Here is a 20,740-nt window from a genome sequence, read left to right on the forward strand (position 1 = left end):
AACCCTCAAAACAAAAAACCTATAGGATCTTTTGGGGTGAGGAGGCAGAAGGGTTGGAGGACACAATGGATACTTGAAGGTACCAAGGTGGCCTTGTCAGTGCATTGATTGAGCCTTCTCTGAGCATACCCAGCAACACGGAGATGAATGAGGCAGGAATGATTTTGTTTTTGAGCAGGTTGCATATGGTTGTGGAGACAAATACAGGTATTTGCCACACATACTGTGGCAAAGACCCAAAGTAGCACTGAGTGCTTAGAATTGAGAACGTCAGATTCTGTTTGAGGGGTGGAGATCTGAGAAGGCTTCGCAGAGAAGGTAATGATGGAGTCAAGCCCTATAGGATGAGTAGGGGTTTCTGAGGCAGGTAAGGGCATGTGAGATGAAAGAAACACTCCAGAATGGAGTGTGATGAGGATGGCAGGTGCAGAACCAGTGAGCAGCTGGGGCTGGTTGGGCTCTTGATGGATGGGAAATCAGTACGCCAGGAGACTCCTCATCCTGCAGACAGTGGGAGCCATAAAAAGGACTCTGAGCTGAGGGATGAAGTGACTGACCCATTTGGTCTCACGAGGTCATAGACTCGTGAAGACAGGAAAGTCTCCTAGGATGGGCCTCAGGCCTGGACTGGGTGATGAGTGACTTATGTGCTTTATAAAGAAAACACTGTCACTGGCCATCCTCAGTCCTTTATCCCATCCTTCCAGACTGTGGCAGCAACACCTTACTGATCCCCTCCAATCTAATCTCCAACAAAAGAGAATTAAAAAAAAAAGAGCAAATTTGACCATTTTATCTGTAAAAAATCACCTATTATATGGGCTCAAAAAAATGTTTGATGGAGGGGCTTTCTGTAATAGTCTCTTCCTCTGTTTCTGGGTCTGTGGGTCTAAATAATCATATCCTGATTTCCTTTCTGGGAGCAGTGAGACCAGAGAAGGAAAGGAACTTGCCCAAGGTCACATAGCCAATCATCAGCAGCAGAACTCTGTGCTGTGACATTGGGATTCTGAGGGACAACCCTTGCAAAGAAAGTCCCAGGCTTCTTTCACTGGTCTCTGAATTCAATGATGGACACCCCAGACCAGAGCTAGGAAGACCAAGGTATACCCACCCACTCCTTCCTGTCTTTCCCCAAACACCAGCCTCTTTTCTTCCCTTGCCCGAAGTAAGATTGGGATCTGAAATTTTCTTTCCTTGGCTTGCAGCCTTGGCTTCTTCTTCTTGGGCTGCCCCTAGGAAGAGCATCAAGGAACTTCTAAACTCTGAACTAGAGTTCTAGAGCTCAGATGGGTTCTGTGCTGTGTTCTAGGCTTGTGGGTGGGTTCTGAGCTGCCCCAAATTCTAGACTTTAGGTTTAGCTTTAGTCTGAATTCTAGAACAAGAGCTTTGGGCTTTCTGGGCTCGCGGCTTTGAGCTTTGAGTCTATGAGTTGAATCTAAATTCTGAGCCCTGGTCTTTCACTCAGGCTGGACTTTGGGCGTTGTCTGAGTTCTGTCATCTGGGTTCCAGGATCTGGCCTTTGGACTAGGGTTGGGCTGGCTTGGGCTCTGGGTTCTAGATGCTAGGCTGTATTACAAGCACTGGGATGGTTTTTTCAGTGCTGGGCTCTGGGTCTGGGCTCTAGGCTGGACCTTGGGGCTGGACTAGGTTCTAGACCTTAAGCAATAAACTGTGGTCTCTATCCTCTGAATGCCAAGATCTGGGCTATATTGAATGGAAGGGGGTGTGTGTGTGTCACAGAAGGAATTGCAGCTTCTTGAGCCCCCCTTCACCCTACTCCTTTTCCGGGAGACTCTCAGCATTAACCCTTCCTTGGAGAATGGGCCCAAGGAAAGGCAGTAGCAGGTTCCTTGAGCTACCCAAGGCTTCCCTGGCTACCAGGAAGAAATAGGAGGTAAAGGGTAGGGCAAGTGGCAGGTGGGGTGTCCTCAGGTAGCCAGAGGCCATCCTGCTCATTATCAGAACCTTTCCACTAAGCAGAGAACAGTGAGGAAGCCCAGGTGCAGCCCTCAGCCTGGCTTTCTGTGGGATGGCTTGGGAGAGAGGTAGCATCCAGGGCCTTGAATCTTGAGGAATGTTCCTCTCCCCTACCTCCTTCCTGGAAACTTTGCCCCACCTTGTGCTTGCCACAAAGCTCTCAGTCCTCAGAAGAGGCCATTCTGAGGGCTCATTCAAGCCCAGCCACTTACCCTGATAGCCTCCTCCACTGTACTGGATCACTCCACATTTTGTTCCCTCCAAGGTTCTCTTCCTCCCTCCCATATGTGCTCCAGAGCCTCCAGCCCAGCGGTATTCCTCCCACTGATTCCATGCACTTCCTGATGCTTTTGCCTCCACATGGACCTCCACAGATTAGACTGCCGGAAGGGAGGTTTGCCTCCTTCATTTGCTCCACAACCTCGACTTGTTCCCTCTAGCCTCAGGAACCTGAGGCCAACCAACATGGATGCAGCAGACTTTTCTGAAGGAAGAGGAATTCCTGCAGGGAAATACAACTAGAAGAAATAATCTCAAATTATATAGGGCAACTACCTACCCAAAGGGAAAGCAACCAACACCTGGTAACTTTTTCACAAGATGCCCCCTCATGGGTATACTCAGTTCCTAACTTTTTCCCCTTGTCTCAGAGCTTCCTTCCCTACATCCCCAGAAAGCGATGACTTTTTCATTTCACAGGCAAAACCTCCATTCAGGCTTTGTGCAGGAAACCTCACCCCCAAGCCACATGGGACAGTATCAACAGGTTAAGAAACAGTGGAACACTCCCCAAACTCTGTTAATCAGTCTAGAATAGTATCACAGTGAGAAGATGGAGGGTGTAGGAAATAGGCTGTGGCCAACAGCCTAAGGTAAGCGTGGCAGTTTCAATCCTCAAGGTAATGTCCCTTTATTTTATTTATTAATTTGTTTTTTGAGATAGGGTCTCTTGAACTATTTGTCCTGGCTGGCTTTGAATCGAGATCCTCCTGATCTCTGCCTCATGAGTAGCTAGGATTATAGACATGAGCAGCTAGGATTATAGACATGAGCCACTGGTGCCTGGCAATAATGTCCCTTTAAATGCTTTCTACCAATAAGAAGTAACAAACTATGCCTCCTCCTCATAATTCAGACTTGGCCTTTTGGAGCAAGTGGGGATGACGGTGGATTAATGTGGATCAAACACACACACACATACATACACACCTGCAAAATTGGTTATTCTCAGCCACAGTACAATCTAAATCCATACTGAGGAAGAGCAATGCTTTCCTAAAGGCCCTATAATCTGGTACCTGCCTGCAGTGGTACTAACACTTAGAGTATTTTCACAGCAACATCAGAACCTCTGCTTCCAGGCTGTGCACCCTGCCCACCAGGTATTACAAATAGGCCTAGCAAAAAACATTGGCCCATGATGGTTCCCCTTTACATAGTGGGCCCATTACAGTTTTAACTTTAGGTGAGAAACATGGGTGAAAGCCACAATTCTTCCCAGCCCTAAGCACAAAAATCCAGAACTGTGGACCAGTACATCCTCATTCTTTCTGTCTCTGCTCTAGTCTCCAACTTATCACCATGTTGTCATCCCTTGCAGCTCTTTTTAACTGTTTAGAAAAGCCTCAGGACTGTGAACGTCTGGTCCTGTTAGTTCTTGACATTTCATGTTGGTTCATTCTGTCTCCCCAGCCAGCCTGAGAGCCTCACAGTGCAGAAACTAGGCCAGGATCCCTTCACTCCAGCCAGCATTCGCTGAGACCTGACCATGTGTCAGCCAGAGTCCTCAAAGAGTTCAGAGTCTGAGGGAGGGTAAACAGGTAAATAAATCATTACAGTAAGAGTGTGATAAAAATTATGACAGGGAAATAGCAGAATGGACGAAGCTGCCACGTTGCACAACGCTGGGGGTCCGTATGACTGGTCTTCTCCCTTGCCTGGGTTGTGCAATGAAACAGCCCTGGGCAGGTGGGAAGCCTAAAGAGGCATCATACCCAGCCTTGGGAGACTGGGCAAGTGACCCGAGGAGACCAAGCATTAGTGGAGGCGAGAAGGACAACTCGCCAGGCAGTTGAGGAGTGGAGGGCAGAGTAAACTGCATGTGCCAAGTCACGGAGGGCTAAGGGGATGTATGACATGTTGAGAAATACATTTAGTCTGACACACTGGGCATGGGGGCTATGCCTAGAGCGTACTTGCTAAGTGAGTTCATGAATCCAAGGCCTATAATAACAAAAGTCATAATCACCAACATTTGCACTCTATGCCAGCGCCAGGCTAAGTGGTTTGCATGCATTTTCTCATTTTAATTTCACAACCCCATGAGGTAGGTTTTCTATTATCCTGCAGGTTGGCAAACAGACTCAGAGAAGTTAATCAGTTTCTTCAGCCTCACAGAACTACTGAATGGCAGAGCCAGATCTCCTGACTCTAGAATCCTAAGCCCCTGATTTTGGCTTCCCTCAACACCAGACCTCAGTGCAGACATGGGGAGCACCAATGGTCCATCAGGCCCACTATGAGCTTTCCCAGTGGTAGTGTTCCCAGTGGGTATTGTCATTGCCAATACCCACTCAAGATCCACTGGGATCTTGAGCAGAACCAAGGAACCAGGGAAGGAGCCTCAGGTGCTAATTCTCCAAGCACCAGGAGAAGTCCCTGGGGTTCTTGAAGCTCTCCAGGAGGAATCTGAGAGAGACTGGTATCCAGAAAAGCCAGAAAAATACCATTTGGTGAACTTAGTTTTATTCTACCCATGGTGTGACCTAATTACACCTTAAAAATGTCAAATTTGGCTGGATGCTGGTAACTCACACCTATAATCCCAGCTACTTGGGAGGCTGATATCAGGAGGACAAGGCTAGCCTGAGCAAATAGCTTGCAAGATCCCATCTCCAAAATAATCAGAACAAAATTGACCAGAGATGTGGCTCAAACATTAGAGTACCTGCTTCACAACTGCAAAACCTGAGTTCAAACTCTAGACCCACCAAAATAATAAATAAATAAAATTCTCAGCTTGCTCATGTCTGCATTCCCTCCCATGTCACCTGTATTCCAAGCCCACGTCCACCCTCCTATGTTCTCCCAGTCCTTCCTAGTTTCATTTGGTCCTTTCCCCCAGAGGCCTGCCCTCCTCCTGCGTCAGTCCCAAGTGACTCCTTCCTCTATTCCTGTCCCAGGCCACTGTGAGCTATTAGAGCAAACCATGTAGTCACAGGTAGTCTCTAAACCTGACTGCTCTGCAAACTTTGGTCCTTGCCAGCTTGCTGGCTTTTTTTCCAGCCTTATTCAAGGGCTTTTTCAGCTCAACATGACCTTTAATGATATAGCTTCTTCAGTCTCTTTTCTCTTCATTTTATCCCCTCATACTTTAGATGACCATTTTATATTAATAACTCCAGATCTATAGTTCTATTCATATCTGGATACCTGAATCTGAATTTCTTTTTTTTTTTTTCTTTTTTTGGCTGTACTTGGGTTTGAACTCAGGGCCTCATGCTTGCTAGGCAGGCACTCTTATTGCTTGAAACACTCCACCAGCTCTTTTTTGTGTGATGAATTAGCCAGGAGTGGGGATGGGGGGGAGCTGTCTTCGAACCATGATCTTCCTGATCTCTGTATCCTGAGTAGCTAGGATTACCGGCATGAGCCACCAGCACCTGGCTTGAATGTACATCTCATATGTTTTATTGAAGGGACTGGATTTGAACTCAGGGCTCCACATTTGCAAAGCAGGTGCTGTCTGCCTGAGCCACACCTCCAGTCCATTTTGCTCTGATTATTTTAGAGATGGGGTCTTGTGAACTATTTGCCTGAACTGATCTGATACCATGATCCTTCTGATCTCAACATCTCAAGTAACTAGGATTACAGGTGTGAGCCACTGGCACCCAGCCTACATTTCAAATTTTTATTTGGACAACACTTTTTGGTTTGTTAGACACTGTGCTTAGAATATGACATGACCCTGCCCTGTGAGCTGACAGCCTCATCAGCAGATACACCAAGCAATTAAAATAGTGTGTTTACAGAATAAAGCTGAGAAGATAAAAGACAACTAAGCTAAGGAAAATGTACTAATAGGGCTCAGGTTTGGTTGTGGGTGACAGCAAACCCCAAATCTCACTTATTACAACCAGTTAGAAGTCTGGAAATAACAGGTCCAGAGCCAACCTGTTATCAGAACCCCTCTGCTTTCCATTTTGTGTTCTACCATTCTCTTACCATCCTTAACACAATGCTTCTACTTCATTGTCCAATACAGTTGCTCAAGCTCAGTCATCACATCTGTATTTCAGTTAGCCCAAAAGAGGAAGAGGTGAAAATGGCATACTCTCCCTTTAAGATAGTGCTTGGTGGGCTGGAGGCTCAAGTGGTAGAATATCTGCCTAGCAAATGTGAAGCCCTGAGTTCAAACCCCAGTACCACCAAAAAAAAAAAAAAAAAAAAAAGATAGTTCCTGGAAGTGGCACAAAGCACTTTTGCTTACATGCCATTGGCCAGCATTTAGTCACATAGCTCCACCTAATTGCAAGGAATTCTGGAAAAGAAGGATTTTACTCCTGGTCAACCTTTGGTTCACCTAAACACCAGGCCTCTGTGACTAAGGACATACAAGATAATAGATTTTAGGGAAGGAGTAGCTGCAGCCTTAGCTGCAGAGGAGCTCCTGAGGAACTGACACTGACCCTGAATTTCGAGATATAAACCCAAGTTAGCCAGGCAGAGAAGGGTGTTTTTGGCAGTGGCTTCAGAGGGCAGTTTTGGAAATGCAGGTGGTTGCAGGTTTCTCCAGCATGGGGAGCATATTAGGGTGTGGCAGGAGATGCAGATAGGATCACAATATTTAAGGAGTCATGGGGGGGGCAGCCCCTTCTGAGAGAAGAGGCACACTCACGGGTGGTACAAGGAGGGCCACCTTGGTTAAATTAGATCCTTGTGGGGATGGGAAACCTGGGTATGGCTTGGCCCTAGAAACCCCTAGATTCTCCATTGTCACAGGCCTAGAGTTCCAAGAGACACTGATTTATAACTGGGCCATGTGCCCATAGCAGGGAGTCTCTAGAAACCCTGTAGCTTGGCAAAAGTGCTGAGGTAACCACCCAAACTGTCAGGGGCAGCATGGCCATCGTCCCCAGCAGCCAGAGGCACTAGTTAGTGGTGGGGCAATTTGTGGTGCACTGAGCCCACACGAGCTGCCAAGTGGGGCCTCCTCCCCAGACACATTACAGGCCTTCCAAAGGTTGTATTTGTTTCTCTGATGTGGCCGCACACATTATGGACAGAGCAGCCAGCTGGGCATAGGGCCTCTGCAGAAATAAATTCAGTCTCTTGAGTTTTACCTACACTGTCTTTCTGTGGTCTTGCAGCAAATGAACTATGACCTCAGCCCAGGCTACCTCAAGAGAGTTCCGGGGGATTGGGGGGGAATCCCAAATGTTCCAACACCTGCCACTGCCTAAAGAACTCTCCAGTTGACAGTGTCCCCCGAACCCCTCTCATAGGACAGACATGTCACTTATGGAGTCAACACATATGGCTTATACCACATACCTCGGTCCTCATCTGTCTCCACTATACAGTTATTCTCATGCACAAATCACATCCACCACACGCATACTACAGGTAGGTGGAGCCCTCCCACATATCACAACATAGACCCACACACACTGGCACCCACATTGCATATGGATATATACATACTATGCATACAATATTCTAACATGCTGTACCCACTAAGTACCATGCCATTTGTCTACACCACCCTTCCACATGCATCCATAGCTACCTACACATCACACTCACACCCCATCAATGTTGGTTCCTATGTTTTGTGGGCAAGGTCGCAGTTTTATTATCCATAGGAAACTTTGCCTTCTGAGCTGTGAAGGGACAGAGACTCAACAAGGCAGTTGTGGGGGAGAAGGCAACACCCCTACCTCCCCCCTAACCCAAACACATTTACACGGTGCACAGCAAAAAAGGGAGGCTGGCCTTTCCCCCACTACTCTATGAACTAATGTTTGCCCTGATGTCAGGGACATGGAGTTCTGGGCAGGGGATCCAGTACATGCCTCGGCTCTGCCCCTACTGCCCAAGATGCCCTGGGGACAACAGTCCCAGCCAGCAGTCTTGGAAGCAAAACTGTGCCAGTCCCACCAATGTCATGATGGCGGGAGAAGCCCTTATGCAACAGACACTATGGAATGCGCAGGGCATCTACAGGAGCTGACCCAATGGACCTGGGAAAAGGGCCTTGTGGTTGTTGACCTCTACCAGACACAGTACTCATACCTCTGCAGCCTTGCCTCCTGTCAGAAACAGGGCCCAAAGAGGTGCTCGAAGCCTCACAGCTGGGTAAACAGTAAGGTCTTGCATTGAACCCTGGACTGTTTGTTCCCACAGCATTGACAGGTGCCCTGAGGTTGGCCCGGATGCTGCGGCTTGGTGGTTCCAGGCAGGGGTAATGAACACAGGCTACAGAGAGCTATGTCTTAACCTTGACCCTCTGGCCTCCCTTCAATTGGGAGCACTAAGGCGGGAAACTTCTGCCAAGGAACATGGAACTGGGGGTCAGGAGAGCAGGGAAGCAATTGGATGGGTTCTGAGTTTGGTCCCAGTGCCATAGCTAAGCTCCTATTAGACTGGGATAGTGAGCCAAAACTGGCAGCAGCAGGAGCTAGAGTCAAAGCTTGAGGCAGGTTAGAACTAGAATCAGAGATGGGGCTGAGCCAGGATCTAGACTTAGAGCTGCTGCCACTGCTGGAGTAGATCCAGACCAGGGCAAGGAGAGCCAGGAGGTAGGGGATGAAGATGGAGATTAAGGCAGTTTCATCATGCACCTACAGAAACTCCCCAGTGTGTCGGATGCAATGCCAGGCACACAGGGAGGGAGGCAGAAGCTCACACTGCTCATCAGACACACACCACGCTCTGGCACAGGGCCCCCTATGGAGCTGGGCTTGAAGGGTGGCTAGAACTTCAGCTGGCAGGCAGGTAAGAGAGATTGTGGTTCACAGAATTTGGTGGTGGGAGCAAAGACCCAGAGGCAAGAAAGCCCAGTCAAGACCTGTTCACAGTTTTCTGTTTAAGCTTTCTGTCTGGTTAGTGTGCACAGCAGGCTGAGGAGCAGTGGGCATGAGCTGCTGAGGTTGGCGACATGAACCCACAGAATCTGGTGACCTGTTCAGGAATTTGAACTGTATCCAGAGGGCAACAAGATATCATTGACAAGAGTTAAGGGTGGTGACGTGGCCAGGCTTGTGTTGTGGAAGAGCCCTCTGGCTACTGATGTGGACAGGAACTGGGGGTGGGGATGGAGGGGAGACTAGAAGGTGGGGAAACTAGGGAGGAGGCCAATGGCATAGCCAGCGCAGGAAACCCAAACAGAGAGTGACCCAGGAGTGGAGGGAAGGGGGCAGATGAAAGGTCTGCAGAGGGGTAGGATTGACTGGATTTGGTGATCGTTTAAAGGTGGGGTGTGAGGGAGAGGGTAGAGCCAAGTGTAAGAAAAGCTGAGAGGCCATTGCAGAAGTGGGATCATCTTAGAAGAAACCAGAGGAACAGGCTTATTCTCCCAACTCTGCTTCTTACCAGTTGTGTGTCCTTGGCACCAGCCTTCTGCTCTCTGAGCTTGTTTCCTCTTCTACAGAATGGAGAAAATTGGAACTGGAAGTGTGCTTCAAGTGGTAGAGCATTTGCCTAGCATGAAGCCCTAGGTTCAATCCCCAGGACAGAAAGAGAGAGAGAGAATGGGGAAAATTGTATTTCCTTCATAGGATTTTCATGTGTATTAGACAAAACATGTACAAGGGTGTTCAGCATCTAGTGAGAGCCAATGCACCAGACCTCCTACTCCCAAGCAAGATGCTGGCATCCCTCAATCATGATGGGAATACCTCTTGGTCACAAGAAGTAGGGCTGCCCAGCCTGGCCTGCTGCCCACCAGGGCAGTCTGAGGAGGCTACATGGCAGCCGCAGGCACCTCTGGCTTCCCAACTTTGCTACAGTTCAGAAAAATGTCCTGGGTGTCCTGTTTGCTCACTCTCCAGCCAGCAGGGCCCTTCCTGTGAACAACCCTTCCCAGCAGAATCCCAGGGGACCACCAAGTGGCCCTGGAAGGAAGGAAGGAGCCACTGAAGGCCACTTAGAAGTCCTGAATTTGCATGGGATCTTGCCCCACCTCACCTTTTATCTGGCTACCACTGGCTGCAGTCAGAAGCCCTCCTTCTGGCCTGCTTGTCAGTCCACCTTTGCCATGAGGTACTTGCAAGAGGTTCAGTCCTACATGATGAAGGCTAAGGCCACCTGGGGAACCAACTGGAGCCAGTGAAGTCCTTCAGACTCCTCCCCTCCCTCAACAACCCTCAAATATAAATCAATCCTCCCAGTCCATCCTATTTGGCTCTTTGCACACACCATTGGGGCTGATTTTACCCAGGTTCTGTGTCTTATCAATGAAGCTTAAGCCCAGCTCCCTCCCCCAAGCACCAGAGCCCCAGTGTCCCACCCATCTCCTTATGGCTGATCATGACTCTCAGCCCCCCACATAGCTAACAGCAGACTCTTCTCTGGACCCTCAGTGAATGGGTCCACCTCTCACCCATTCTCCCTTTTCAGAAACCCAAAAATCAGCCCTGCCTCTTCTCAGTCCCACCTCCTGTCAATCTTTCATTCTAAACACCTGTCACCTGTCTGCTCCACTCTGCCCATGTGAGATCCCCAGTTCCTCAACCCAGTCACTAACTCCTTCTGACCTCTAGCCCAGCTATGCTGAGTCAAAGTCCTACAGCTCTTTTCTTTGGTTCAGGGGACTCCCACAGTATATGCTGTCCATTCTGACATGTTTAAGAAGTCTTTTATTAGATGTCCCAGAAGGCAAAAATTCAAGTCAGTCAATCAAGCCCCCTACCCAAAAAAAAAAAAAAACTTTTCAAAGTAAATTTGCCTTTCAGACTCTTGCAACAGGGGAATTGTCCAAGATTTTTTTTCTTGTGCAACAATTAACACCACTTTGCAAAAGGCATACAACAGTATAGTATTAAAAAGAGACTGCCTCTAGCATAATCTAACAGCAGCTTATAAAATACAAGCCTCCCAGATCTTCAAAAGAAGCCAAAATTTGAGTTTCAGATGAAATTTTGCAACTTTTAAATATTGGCAATCACTTTGAAAAATCTTTAAAACCACTGCTTGCAACTTAGGGTCTTACTAGTCCATCCTCCACTCCTGAAATGGTCTTTTGTAATAATAAAAATTAATTTTTAAAAATCTTACATTTAAAGCATGCTTTCTAGTTGCTGTCATGGTTCCAAGTGCTTCACATAGACTTCATTGAATCCAACACTCCAGAAGTAGTGGGGCTGTCTCATTTCATTCACTCATCAGCTGCAGCCCAGAGAGGTTAAGTAACTTGCTCAAGTTACACAGCTAGTCAGTGGAGCAACCATGATTTCAACCGCGCCTGATTGTCCAAAGAGCCCCATAATTGTGAAAGTCCTTGGGATCTTGGACTATGTTTTTCGGTACCAACTCCTGCCACAGTTCAATAACTGATGGGTGCATGAGTGAGTGAGTGCATGCATAATGAATGAAAGTGTAGATCCCCTCTCCTCCAGCTAGGGCCAGTCCCTCCCTAGCAGCAGACGCCAAGAATGTGCTCCCGCGGTCCTCGGCGGCTCAGCAGGGAGCGGGATTCGCACAATGCAGGTGCCGGCTACTCCCTCCCTTCCGCCGCTTTGAGGTTCCAGGACAGCCCCTACCGCTGCTTCCTGCGCTCAGCCCTGGGCCTGCCACGTCCGGCTGTCGCCCTCCCACCCCCACAAGTCGCAGGCAGAAGAGGTGGGCAGCCAGGACTCGTGGGGGAAGAGACACATGGAACATTAGCAGAGTCTTGCCCGGTGGGCTGGAGTGTCCACTTCCTGGCTGTGTAACTGGTAAGTCTCTCAACTGTACCATCCTGGATTTGTTACCTCCTTGGTCTCACTGCCCCACCAACTTCTTCCTGAGCACACACTGTTAGGGTAGTGAGGCACTTGGAGCCGGTTTAATTCTCCCACAAATAGGATAGCAATTAACATCACCTCGAAGGTGGTGGAACACCTTCCAGGTGATGGAGACCTCCTGCTGAGAGTTTTGCATGGACCATGTCACTGACCCCTTACAGCAGCCAGGCATAATGGGTAGTGTCTTCTCTATTTTACCAGCCAGGAGATGGAAGACCAAATTGGTTTGGTTAAGTGCCTTTCTCTGGTCAGGGCTTGGGGGTGGCACAGCCCACATCCAAGTTTAGTGTGTTCCTTTTTGCTTTGTTCTGTGTAGCTGCGCTAGTATTTAGTCCTGGGAACTGGAGCCAGGCTTGAATATACAAACCCAGGTGGGGGCTTTCCTGGTCCTGGAGAAGCCCTATGTCTAATGGAGAAACACATTTTAGCCCTGGAAACTCTAGAAACTCACTTCATTGCTAGGCAGGCAGAAAGGCAGGTCTGAGCACTTAATACAAACAGGTTTCTTTTGGGTGGAGGGAGCAGCTGGGGCAAAGTCTGAGCTTGGGCCAACACCTCCAGGCTGAGTTCCTCCAACAGAACAGCAGTGCTCTCCCAGGGGACCCCCAATGATCTCTGCCTGCTTGCTGAAATGGACCACTTAATGAAGTAGCTATTGAGTGGCTATTGAGCAGGACTCAGTAGTCCCCCCCATTCTTTTACGACTTTGGTCACCCAGGTTCCACCAGTAAACGGCTTACAACTCATCCCATAGGACAGATCTCTGGAGAAGCCCAGACCCTCCATAGAGCACCCCATGTGCAAAAGGCCTAGGCAGGGATGTCCTGGCAAATGGTTAGCAACCTCAGTGGGGAACCCTGATTTGTACATTGTAACATTTGTGGGTTTCATGGAGTAAGTATTCTGCTGTGGCCACTTTCAAGCTGTCAATGTTGAAGATAGACTGCAGCACACCACTATACAGTATTCCATCATGACAGATAAGGCGATGATGGTAAAACCAGCAAGACAACCAGGAAATGATGAATGTGAAGTCTTTGCTTTTAGTATAGTTGATTTAAGTGTAAGTTTATGTGACTTAATTTTTTTTTTTTTTTTGCAGTACCGGGTCTTGAACTCAGGGCCTTGCTCTGGCTAGGCAGGCACTCTACCCTTGAGCTACACCTCTAACCCTGTTTTTGTGTTTGGTATTTTGCCAGATAGGGTCTCACAAACTATTTGCTTGGGCTGGCTTCAAACTGTGATCCTTCTGATCTCTGTCTCTTAAATAGCTAGGGTTGCAGGTATGAGCCACTGACACCCAGCTATAACTTAATTTTTAATGATCATGTTTAACAACCAGTTCCAACAATTTTTGAAAATGCAACAAGTGGTTTTAACAGAGGTGATAGAAGTCAGATCCAGCCCAGCACTGAATCTAGATCACTCAGGTCCTCAGCTCTTCACTTTTTCCAGCCTTAGGTCTCCTATCTTGCAGACTTCCCCATCTCTCTAGCCTGGGTTTCCCTCTAGTGGACAGAAGAGTCATTTCCACATGATTCTCTGCCACCTCTGCCAAGAGCTCAGCTAAGAGTTTCTTAGCTTTTTATTTATTTATTTATTTACTTATTTTTTTATGGTATTGGTGCTTAAACTCAGGGCCTAGCATTTGCTAGGCAGGTACTCTACCACTTGAGCCAAGCCTCCAGCACAAGAGTTTCTTAAGGAGGGTCTTTACAGTTTCACAATCGTTCTTGGGCACTGGGTACCAGGTATTATGTTCTTATGAAAGGCAGTGTCAGGAGGGCCCCTGGGCTTCAGTCACTATCACAGTCTTCAGAGATTCACAGAAAACCCATATCATCCTCCATTTGAGAGCTCAGTCTGGCTCCATTAGCCCTTCAGATTTGGGAACCAGGCCTCTCCTGCTCCGCAATCAAGTCTTTCTCTTGGAAGGCAAACCAGAAGACCCACTCTATTCTAGGAATTAGCCTTCTACATAACTCATAGCTCCCTGGGGAAACACTGATGGAGATCCATTCATGTGCTGGGCACACAGGAGAAAGTGGAGTTAGTCAGATGCAGAGCTGGGGCTCAGGACACCCTTACTGCATTACATAGACTCTTGTCTTCCAGAAATGACCTTTCCAAAGCAGATAGTCTGTGTCACTCCATTCACAACCTCCTGTGGTTCTCCACTGCGTTCAGTTTCAGTCCCAGCCCCTTAGCCAGGCAACCAAGCTTTGGCTAGGACACCACCAGATTGCTTGCCTTAAATCTTCAAAGAGCAGAAAACTGACATATTGGCAACTCTCCTTTGGGCCAGGTAACTGTGATAAACATGTCGTGGTTTAATTCAGTTCTCCAATAGTGCTGCTAGATAGGGATAACTACTTTACAGATGAGAAAACTGAGGGTCAGTGAGAGCCAGTCCAATGGCACACAGTTGGCAAACAGAGATGTCCTGTTCAGTCCACTTCTCTTTGTTCTTAAAGCTGCTCTTACCTCTCTGGGCCTGGTCTCTTCCTCAGGTAGGCTACAAAGTGAAGTGCCAGTCCCCGGAAACCTTTTCTCATTGCACAAGGACAAGGTCACATTCCTGAGTGCTCTGAGGAAAGGACTGCTTTGCAGTGAAACCCAAGCAGAAGTAGTTGGGCCACAGATATGGGTCAAGAAACCATTTTAATCTCATTAAATTCCTCTGGCGCTGGCCCCAGAGTCTTTCTTCTTTCTCTCTTTCCCCTCTCCCCTAGCCACCTCTCTTCATCTCTTTACTTCTACTAGAATCCTAGACTTCTTTTTTTCCTTTTCAGTACTGAGGATCAAACCAAGAGCCTTGCTCACACTAGTGGTAGGGCAGGCATTCTACCACTGTGCTACATCCCCAGCTTTGGAATCCTAGACATCTTTAAGGCTCAGATCAAATTTCCCTCCTCCAGAAAGCCATCTCAGACCACATGGCTTCAGAATCTCCCTAATGAAAGTAAGAATTGTTGCAGTTTGAAAGCAAGAGTAGATTTCTAGCTAAATATGAGGACTAATCACATGTGTTTATCTCTGCTCACTCCTGAAATTCCACAAGATGACAGCAAATGGATATTGGAAAAAAAAATTAACTCATAAGAACAAAAGAAAGATAAAAAAGAAAAGTTGGACTCTACTTTTCGCACTGTATATGAAAATTAACTCAAATGGATCAATGATCTAACTATAGGAGCTGTAACTATAAAACTCTTAGAAGAAAACATAATGATAAACAGACCTTGGATTTGGCAATGGATTCTTAGATATAACATCAAAACCTACAAAAACAAAAGAAAAAAACAGATAAATTGAATTTCATCAAAATTAAAAACTTTTGTGCATCCAAGGACACTACCAAGAAAAGCAAAAGACAAGGGAATGGAAGAAAATATTTGCAAATCATATCTGGTAAGGGTCTAGTATCCAGACTATATAATGAACTCTTACAATTCGTCAACAAAAAGGCAAACAACCCAATTTTAAAATGGGCAGGCTAGTGGACTAGCTCAAGTAGTAGAGTGTCTGCCTAGCAAACAAGAGGCCCTGAGTTCAACCCTCAGTACTGAAGAAAAAGTTTTTAAAAAATGGGCAGAGGATTCGAATAGACATTTCTCAAGAGAAAATATATTAAAGGCCAATAAACCCATGAAAAGATTCCACATTATTAGTTGTTAGAGAAATGCAAATCAAAACCACAAATCAAAACCACAATGAGTTACCACTGTACACCAGATGAAGATGGCTATAGTTGTAATAATAATGATAATAATAATAAACCTGAAAATAACAAATGTTGCCAAGGTTGTGGAGATATGGGAACCTATACATTGCTAGTGAGAATGTAAAACGTAGCTACTCCCAGCAGTTCTACCACTAAATATACACTTAAGAGAATTGAAGACATATATTCAAACAAAAACTTGTATAATAGGGGTTGGGGATGTAGCTCAGTGGTAGCATGTAAGGACCTGGGTCAATCCCTAGCACTCACCCCCTCCCCCCAAAACACTTGTACACTAATGTTGATAGCAGCATTATTCATAATAGCCAAAAAATGGAAACAATCCAAATGTCCATCAGTCAATGAATAGATAAACAATATGTGAAAAATCCACACAATGGAATATTAGTCATGAAAGGAACGAAGTATCAATACATGCCACAACATGGATGAACACTGGAAACATTATACTTAAAGGAGCCAAACACAAACAGCCATATGTTATATAATTCTGCTGTATGAACTATTTGGAATAGGTGAATCTATGGAAACAGAAAGCAGATAAGGGGCTGGACAAGTGGCTCAAGTGGTAAGAATGCCTGCCTAGCAAGCATGAGGCCCTGAGTTCAAAGCTCAGTGTGGCCAAAAAAAAAAAAAATTAAATAAAACATTAAAAAAAAAAAAAAAAAAAGAAAGAAAGAAAGCAGATAAGCAGTTGCCAGGGTTTAGAAGAGAAGTAAGAGGCTTTAGTTAACGGGTAAAGCATTTCTTTCTTGGGATGATGACAGTGTTCTGGATTTATAGTAGTGATGGGTGCTCAAAGTTATGATTATATTAGAAACTACTAACTACCCACTTTAAATTGTTTAAAAGAGTGAATTTTATGTTATGTGAATTTTACCTCAATTTATATAAAGGGTCAAGCTGGGCACAGTATACATGCTTATATTCCCAGCTGCTCAGTGACTAAGACAGAAGGATTACCTGAGCCCAGGAGTTCAAGGCCAGTCTGGAAATGTAGCAAGATCTTGTCTCAAAAAAAAAAAAAAAAAGTTTCATGTATTTTTTTTTCCAATTTTAAAAAAGAAAGAGACAAGACAGCAATTGAGAGATGTCTGCAAACCTTGAGAAGCTAGAAAGCAGACAGATAAAGACTAGCTGACTTAGCAAAAGGCCAGAACAGCAGAAATTGTAGCTAGTTATGGTAGGAGCAGAAAGAAGAAAAAAAAAGTGTCAATGAGAAGCAAGTCCATTAATGCATCTGAACCCAAGAACAGCTCATAGCCTGGAGGCACAGGATACCTCTGAAGGCAGGACTACAGGATAGGCTGAAAAAAAAAAAGCAGAATTGGGGGACAATATAAGGAGCTTGACTTGACCTTGTAGCCAAGGACCTTATAAACCAAAGTCAATAATCAACCTTCTCCACCCAAACATATACAAATGGAGTTGTCGATTAGCCTATAGTGCCTCCTGAACTGACGTTTGAACTCAGGATCTTGTGCTTGCTAGGCACATTTAAGCCACATCCCCAGTCTTTTTAGCTTTAGTTATTTTGGGGCTAGAGCCTCGAATTTATGCCCAGGCTGGCCTGGACCACAATCCTCCTATTTATACTTCCCTCATAGATGATAACAGGCATGACACCATGTCCAGCTATTGGCTGAGATGGGGATCTCACTAACGTTTTGCCTGGGCTGTCCTTGAACTTCTACGGAAGGTATGAGACACCACTCTCAGCATGTCTTGATCTTTAATGTAAATAAAAACAAACAGCAAGGATGATCACAAAGAATGAAACATAATTTAAAAAGCAAAAAAGGGCTGAGAATGTGGCTCAAGTTGTAGAACACTCGCCTAGCATGTGTGAAGCCCTGAACTCAAATTTCAGTACTGGAAAAAAAATTTGCGGGGTGGAGGGGGAGAGGATTATTTCTGATCTAGTATTCTATACCTAGCCAAACTATCAACAAATCAACAGTGAGATTTGTTGCAATTTCAGAAATGCAAGGTCTCATATTTTTTTACTTTCCAAGTACACTTTCTCAGGCAGGTGCTCAAGAATGTGCTTTACCTAATTGAGGAAGCAAACCAAGAAAGAGGAAGAAATGAACTCCAGAAAACAGGGGATCCCACATAGGAGAGTAGCAGAGGGGACTTCCAAGATCACAATGAAAGGAAGTTGCAAGATGACAATTGTACAGCAGGCCAAGAGACCAAGAAGTTCAAAATGAATTCAGGTGTGGTGGCACACACTATAATTCCAGCACTTGGGAGGCTGAGGCAGGAGAATCATGAATTTCAAACCAGCTTGGGCTACAGAGTGAGACCTTGTCTCAACAAACAAACAGAAAACTCAAGTTCAATTTGGAACAGAGAGACAAAGGGTTCCAAGAAGAATGAGTCCAAGAAAACAAAAAATGTAACATTACCTGGTGTGTTTGACCATATGCAGTGATCTTTGTGGCTCTAGTAGGGTTAAATTCATAATAGATACATAGAAATCTAAAAAGATGAAAAATGAGACCATTTAACTCTGAAAAAATGTGTAAGAAAAGAAATATAGTTATAGTATACTTGTAGAGTCAAAATACTGTGAATACTGAATATTTATTTTAAAATTGAACTATAATTCTACTTGGGGAGTAAGGGAAGTGGGGGATAGGGAAGGGAAATATCAAAGTTATCTTCTTTCATTCTAAGATGTCAATTGAAATTTAAATGTCAGGAAGAAAATCTGTATCACTTAAAATGTGGGCACGGTGGCTCACACCTGTAATCCTAGCTACATGGGAAGCTGAGATCAGGAGGATCAAGGTTCAAGGCAAGTAGTTCAAAAGACCCTCATCTCCAAAATCACCGGAGCAAAATGGACTGAAGGTGTGGCTCCGGTGGTAGAACGCCTGCTTTGCAAGCATAAAGCCCTGAGTTCAAACCCCAGTCCCACAAAGAACAAAACAACAACAACAAAAAAAAAAAATGCAAAGAAACATTAGGGACAGCAAACAACTAAAAATAGTTGATTTTGGGGAGTGGGAATGGGAAGTGGAGGAGGCAGGGCAAAATATTGATTTTTTTTAAAACAAAACTTATAATATGCCTAGTTGATTAAAAAAAAAACTATGTACATGTGTTATTATAATTTGAAATATGTTTTAGGGGCTGGGGATGTTGCTTAGTGGTGCAGTATTTGCCTAGCATGCATGGGTGAGGCCCTGGACTGGATCCCCAGCACTGAGAGAAACAATGTATTAGTTCTTTCTGCCATCTTTCCATGCTGGTATAATGGGGCAAATGAATGTCCCCACTAATACTCTCAAGAACATTCGAGGGCTGGTGGAGTGGCTCAAGTGGTAGAGCACCTTCCTAGGAAATGTGAGGTCCTGAGTTCAAACCCTAATACCACAACAACAAAAAAAAAGCATTCATAATGCCAGGTTCTTTTTAGAGTGTACTCCAGTTTCTAACTGTGATGGAGGTATAGGTAGATGGCTGGATTTGAAACCAGTGATGACAACAGAGCTGGGGAATTGTGACCTTCACAGGCATGAAGTGGTCAACCCTAGATTTAATGTGCAATTTAAAGACCTAGAAAAATAGAAGACTCTGCTCCCAGCCATTAGTTTGTTTGCTCTGTACTGTAACCTCAGCTGGAACCATGAACCACGAAGACAAAAACATACAGGAGGGAAGATCCTGAGATTCTTTTTGTAGGGATGTAATACATATATACAAATAAAATACCTCAATGGACAAAAAGTCTTTTTAAGAAAAATAAAGGAGATTTAAAAAAATTGCAGATAATTTGGATGTCTCCAGAGTAGCATTTGTTACCTTGGTGAATTTATTCTAGGTCCAGACATTAGCTCAGAAACCACAGTTGTTAGTCCTAAAAGCAGCTGCATCTCTACAGAACAGACACTATTAACCAGGCTCATGAGACTGATATTTCAAATCAGATGCCAATTCATTAATTTATAAGGAGAAGCAGGACTTTGAAGCAGACTGGATCTTTCTGTTTGCGGGTGAACGCATTCTCTCCCTGTGGGCGGATCTATGGGGGGGAACAGAATGGTTTTCAGAGAGTTGGTTGGTGATCTAGAGCAGGAGTAAGGTGGGGGATGAGCTGGGTGGCTTCAAAAAATCTACCCTATTCCTAGACCAGCACTTTTGTCTCCAGAGAATGCTTTGATGGACACTGCTGTTGATTACCTTGGCAGATCTCCTTGATCTCTGCCTTCCTTGGCTGCCCAGCCTCTCCTGATTGGTGCTTTCTTAGCTACATTAGTTCCTATTTAAAAAATAAAAAAATTAAAAAAAAACTAAAAACCAGGGTCTTTCTATGTTGCTCAGGGAAGTCTCAAAGTCCTGGGCTCAAGTGTTACACCTGCCTCATGTTCCTGAGTGTCTGCAATTACAGGTGCACACCACTGTGCCCTCACTACATTAATATTTTTAATCAGGTATGGTCTAGATTGGGCCAGGGAGTTATTCTGACTCCACCGGATGCACTGGCATATCTCTGTGTTAAAGCATTAGAGGTTTGTGTTCAGTCAAACAGGCAACACATTTGCTAAATACTCATGCTGTGCCAGACTCTGTTCTGAGACCTGGGGTTAGTTACAGTAATGAACAAGACATTTTCCCCTGTCCTCATTGAGCTTACAGTCTGCTAAAAAAGACATTAAACAGCCTGGCACCAGTGGCTCAGACCTGTAATCCTAGCTACCCAGGAGGCAGAGATCAGGAGGATCAAGGTTTGAAGCCAGTTCAAGCAAATAGTTCCTGAGACCCTACCTCAAAAAAAAAAAAAAATCACAATAAAGGGCTGGTGGAGTGGGTCAAGCAATAAGAGTGCAAAGACATTAAATAAAACTATACAAAGTGAAGGAGCAATATAATTCTCAGAAAACAATTTAATTCCTTTTCCTATTTTTGGAGGTGAGGGCACCTCCTGTGGCCCCCCCAGACATCACCTACAACAATGAAACCAAGGGAAGAGTCTGCTGATTAGGTCTCCAGTCTAGAT

Source organism: Castor canadensis, chromosome 7 (genome assembly GCF_047511655.1).
Source record: "Castor canadensis chromosome 7, mCasCan1.hap1v2, whole genome shotgun sequence".
Lineage (NCBI taxonomy): Eukaryota > Metazoa > Chordata > Mammalia > Rodentia > Castoridae > Castor > Castor canadensis.